Here is a 5679-nt window from a genome sequence, read left to right on the forward strand (position 1 = left end):
ATAAGAACTATTTGAGCATAGTAACTAGTTTTGAGTCAAAGTTGATTAAGGATTACTGATTACTCTCTAGAGTATCAGAGCTAAAAGACACAGGTGATTAGTCTTTGAGAGAGTATATTAGTTGCCTGGAGAAAGTAAAGTTTTTCCAAATTTTTGAAAATAGTAATTTTATCAGAGTATAAATTTAACACGTGATCATCATAGAGAAGCATCTCAACTGGCCAATGAAATGACCTCCAGAACATCAGACTGCAATTCCAAGAGTAGACAGAAGAAACTTGCCCTCCTATGATCTAATCAGTAAATTCATATTCCTATCAAGAAACATCCATTTGGTGACTCTGTGATGGTCCAGTGGCTAAGACTCTGTGCTCCCAACTCAGGGGGCCAGGGTTCATTACCTGGTTAGGGAACTAGGTCCTGCATGCCCCAACTAAGACCCAGTACAGCCAAATAGAAAAACTAATAAACATTTTTGAAAAAGAAACATCAGTTTTACACACCAAAGCCTTGAAAAGAAGAGAGAGGTGACCATAATCCTGTTATCCCTTCCTAAACAGGCAGCTTCGGAAGAGTCCAGTGGGGGCCATGCCTGGCGCCACCAGGGGCATGGACCAGGATGAATTTGGGAGCCCTGCCGAGTGGGGTGACCAGCAGCCAGAAGATGGTGTGCTGGGAGAAGAAGACGCCCAGGTCCAGCAAGAATGCCTGCAGAAATTTTCTACCCCAGATTATATCATGGAACCCTCTGTCTTCAACACTTTGATGAGATATTTCCAGGCAGGAGGGTCTCCAGAGGAGGTGATCCACCTCTTATCAGACAACTACACAGCTGTGGCCCAGACCATCAACCTGCTGGCCCAGTGGCTCATTCAGACCGGGGTGGAACCAGTGCAGGTTCAGGAAACTGTGGAAAACCACTTGAAGAAGTTAGTGATGCAACACTTTGACCCCCGCAAAGCAGATTCTATCTTTACAAACGAAGGGGCGACCCCCGCCTGGCTGGAACAAATGATTGCACATCCCACCTGGAGGGATCTTGTTTACCGGCTGATGGAAGTGCACCCAGACTGTCTGATGCTGAAATTCACGGTCAAGCTCATTTCTGATGCAGGATACCAAGGCGAGATCACTGGCGTGGTGGCAGCCTGCCAGCAGCTGGAAGTGTTCTCTAGAGTTCTCGGGAGCTCTCTAGCTACCATTTTGGATGGAGGAGAAGCCCACCTTGCAGAAAATCTGCCTCAGTTTTCTAAGATGGTGTGCCACGGGGAGCACACGTACCTGCTAGCTCAGGTCCTGATGGCCGTGCTGGCCCAGAAAGGCCAGCGGGGTGGGGCAGTGCGCAGGGTCTCACAGGAGGTCCAGCGCTTTGCCCAGGAGAGTGGCCATGATGCCAGTCGCATCCCGCTTGCCCTGGGCAGAGCTGCCTCCTACCCCAGGCTGTGCCAGGCCCTGGGGGCCATGCTGTCCAAGGGGGCCCTGAATCCAGCCGACATCACCGTTCTCTACAACCTATTTGTTACCAGCAAGGACCCGCCTCCTGTCGAGCTCATCCGGGTGCCCGCCTTCCTGGACCTGTTCATGCAATCGCTCTTTAAACCTGGGGCCAGGATTAACCCAGACCATAAGCACAAGTATATCCAACTCTTGGCCTACGCGGCCAGTGTGGTGGAGATCTGGAAGAAGAACAAACGCCTGAGCATCAATCAAGATGAGCTGAAGGCAACGGCGAAGGCTATTGAAACTGTTCACAGTTTGTGCTGTGCTGAGAACATAGGGGCAAGAGAGCTCCTGGCCGAGCTGGGCACCCTCTATAGGTGCATCAGATTTCCAGTGGTGGCAGTGGGTGTGCTGACGTGGGTGGACTGGACTGTGTCGAAGCCCACGTTCTTCGAACAGCACACCCACCCCACTCTGGTGCCCCTGGCCCTGCTGGATGAGGTCAGCACCTACCATCCCCTCTTGCACCCCCACGTCTTGCAACTGCTGATCAAGCTCTTGGAGACCAAGTACCCCGAGCTAGATGCCATGAAGCAGCTCGAGGTGAAGAAGACCCTCCTGGACAGGATGGTGCACCTGCTGAGTCGCGGCCATGTGCTCCCCGTGGTTGCCTACATCCGCAGGTGTCTGGAGAAGCTGGACACCGACCTGTCTCTCATCCGCTACTTTGTGACCGAGGTGCTGGATATGATCATCCCTCCCTACACCTCTGACTTTGTGAGGCTTTTCCTGCCCATCCTGGAAAACGACAGCATTGCTAGCACCCTGAAAAGGGCGGGTGAACATGACCCTGTGATGGAGTTCATAGCTCACTGCCAGTCTAACTTCATGCTGCTGGACTGAGTCAGAGCAACCCCAAACCCACAGCAGAACATTCCAGCAGACCCACTGTGGAGAATCCTTTGGCAGAAGCTACTAGTGAAGAGAGGCCCAGTCAACACCTTGGAAATGGGTTCTAGTGGCAGGAGGTAGAGAACTTTTGTTAAAAAAAAAAAAAAGGGAATGTTAGCAATCTTAACAAAGTTAACTTAGCTTTTTTCACAAGGCCTGATTGTTTACTTCATATTATTGTAATTGCTTTAATTTTCCAAGAACAAATAAAAGTCTGTACAGTTGGAAAATGTACATTCTGGTGTTGGCTTTCTACTGTGTAAATAAAGCACTTGGGTCCAAAAAATAAATAACAAATAAAAAATCAAACGACTTTCCAAGTTTTCAAGAAATACTGTCACCCCAGATTCCAGAGGCAGGATTAAACGTAAGTCCACCAGCAGCATCAGAAACTCTACATGTAAAACTGAGCACATGCCATTGAACCCACTAATGCACCCAGACACTCAAGTCTCCAGGCAGGTAAACAAAGATTTTCAAGGAAGCATTTACTGTCTCTATTGTGAATTATCAGAAGACAATTATGACTCTATTTGATAACTGGAAAGATAATGTGGGAAAACAATGCTTTCAAATACATGGAAATTAGAGTCATTTTGACCAGTCCTGTGCTGGGATAGTGATCACCAAAATTTTAGTAACACAAATTCTTTGTACTTTGCATTCTTTACCTGTTGATTATTGTCATAAGCATTATTACTTGGCAACATGTATATCATAAGTAATACTTATTTTATTCTCTATATTTTGAACAAAATCAGAACAATGAAGTTCAAGTTACAAATTCACTAACTTTGATGTCTTTTTTTTCAACTTAGAGACATTCTAAGAAATGGAAAATTCAATATTTACTTATAAGAGAATATGAATGTGTTTCTACACCTATAAGTAGTTTGGACTCTCACAAACAAGGTATAAGAGGTGTGGCCTCAGGAATTCCTTGGGAGCCCAGTGGTTAGGACTCCCTTCTCTTACTGGCAAGGCCAGAGGTCCAATCTCTGGTCAGAGAACTAAGATTCGGCAAGTCGCTTGGTGCAGACAGGAAAATAAATTACTTAAGATGGCACTAGTGGTAATGCAGGAGACATAAGAGACGTGGGTTTGATCCCTCGGTTGGGAAGATCCCCGGAGAAGGAAATGCCAACCCACTCCAGTATTCTTGCCTGGAGAATCCCATGGACAGAGGAGCCTGGCAAGCTACAGTCCATAGGGTCACACAGAGTCAGACACTACTGGGGCAACTTAGCACACAATTTTAAAAACATGCCATCTCAAAAGATTTATGTTTTCAAGTAATTTTTATGAATATATTAAATCCAATCAAAGTAAAATGAGGGGACTTCCCTGGTGGCACAGTGAATAAGGATAAGAATCTGCCAATGTAGGGAACACATTCTATCCCCAGGAGGCTACCACATGCTGTGGAGCCACTAAGTCCGCGTACTACAACTACTGAGCCTACAAAAAATGTGCAGCTTATAGAGAATTACATGTCAGTAAAAAAAAAAAAAAAAGAGGTGAGTCTAAAGCAGAAGTCATATAACATTACCAACACATGCTGCTACCCACACATTTCATCAGCTCATCTGTATGTCTCCTTTATCTTAGTCTGTTTCTCCAGCCATCTTCCTAAATTTCCTTTATCCTTCCCTCAGCTTTATAGCTTTTTAAATCACATATTTATGCACCCTTCAATAATATTATTTGATCTTTGAAGATTATGTATTTCAAGACTTGCTCTTTTTACCCAAAATGATGCTTCTAAAATCAACCGAGTCCTTGAAAGTGAGAGTCGCTCAGTCATATCCAACTCTTTGTGACCCCATGCCAGGCTCCTCTGTCCATGGGGCTTCTCCAGGCAAGAATACTGGAGTGGGTAGCTGTTCCCTTCTCCAGGGGATCTTCCTGATCCAGGGATTGAACTGGGGTCTCCTGTACTGCAGCTCAGCTTTACCAGCTGAGCTACCAGGGAAGCCTCAACCAAGGACCCGAATTAACTTTTAATCATTAACTTCATTTTGACTATATTATTCCCCCTTCTGATGTTTCAGACCATGAATGCTACCATATTCTTCCTCATGTTTCCTGATACACGTATGGAAGAAGGTCTCCATGTGTATATGAAGGGTAAGAGAATGCATAATCTTACAAGACAGTGAAAACTTGTTTGACAAAGGATTTTCTTGATGGCCCAATATTAATACCTGCACTCCTAGTGCAGGGGGCCTGGGTTTGATCCCTGGTCAGGGAACCAGATCACCCATGCCACAGCTAGAGACCCACTGCATGCGTGGGTGCTAAGTCACTTCAGTCACGTCCAACTCCACGTGACCTTATGGACCATAGCCCACCAGGCTCCTCTGTCCATGGGATTCTCCAGGCAAGAAGATTGGAGTGGGTAGCCATTTCCTCCTCCAGGGGAATCTTCCCGACCCTGGGGTCGAACCTGCATCTCCTACATCTCCTGCATTTTTCAGGGGGTGGAGAGGGCACTCTTTACCACTAGTGCCACCTGGGAAGCCCAAGGACCTGCTACAACCAAGTAAAAAAAAATTTATTTTAAAGAAAAATAACTCTCTCCTTTACTTAATGTGAAGCACAGAAGACAATTGTTTAAAAAAAAAAAATTGTTTGCCAAACAAGTTGAATCCATTGACACTCCCACCAAAAACACACGAGAGTTCTTGTCAATCTGCAGCTCTCTAACGGGCAGCACTGTTTGACTTCTTCATTTCTGCCTATCAAGTGGGTATAACATGGCAGCTCCTTCTTGTCTTCATCTTGATTTTTACTAAGGTTGGAATACTTTTCAAAATACTAGCCATTCAGGTATTCTTCTGACTCCTAGGCCTCACGCACACATCTTTTACACATCTTTTAAATAAGGATTGTTTTCCTCATTGATTTCTGGGAATCTTGTTTCAGATATTACAAATTTGTCAATATATTTTCTGCAGATTCATGACTTTTCTTTCCATTTCATTTCTGGGATCTTTGATGAATACCAGTTTTCAATTTTTATATAAAATTGATTAATCTTTTCCAGTAGCATTTATTATATAACTCATTACTTGCCACACTGGTCTGTAATTCTCCATTATCATACATTAAGATTAGATTATACACTTGGGTCTGTTTGTAGACATACATATGGATTATAAATTTTTGTAAATATTGTATCTTAATAGAAATAATTTTTTGTATATCTCCTTATTTAAGGTTTTGTTTCTCTGCATCTTGATTAAATTGAATATGTTTCATATGCCTCATGGAAATGTATTGTTTGGG

General features: G+C 44.3%; 1 pseudogene; it reads left to right on the plus strand.

Annotated features, from left to right (window-relative positions):
* Positions 1–588: 588 nt before the first annotated feature.
* On the plus strand, positions 589–2343 carry LOC138079159 (negative elongation factor D pseudogene; annotated as a pseudogene).
* Positions 2344–5679: the final 3336 nt, after the last annotated feature.

Source organism: Capricornis sumatraensis, chromosome 4, assembly GCF_032405125.1.
Source record: "Capricornis sumatraensis isolate serow.1 chromosome 4, serow.2, whole genome shotgun sequence".
NCBI lineage: Eukaryota > Metazoa > Chordata > Mammalia > Artiodactyla > Bovidae > Capricornis > Capricornis sumatraensis.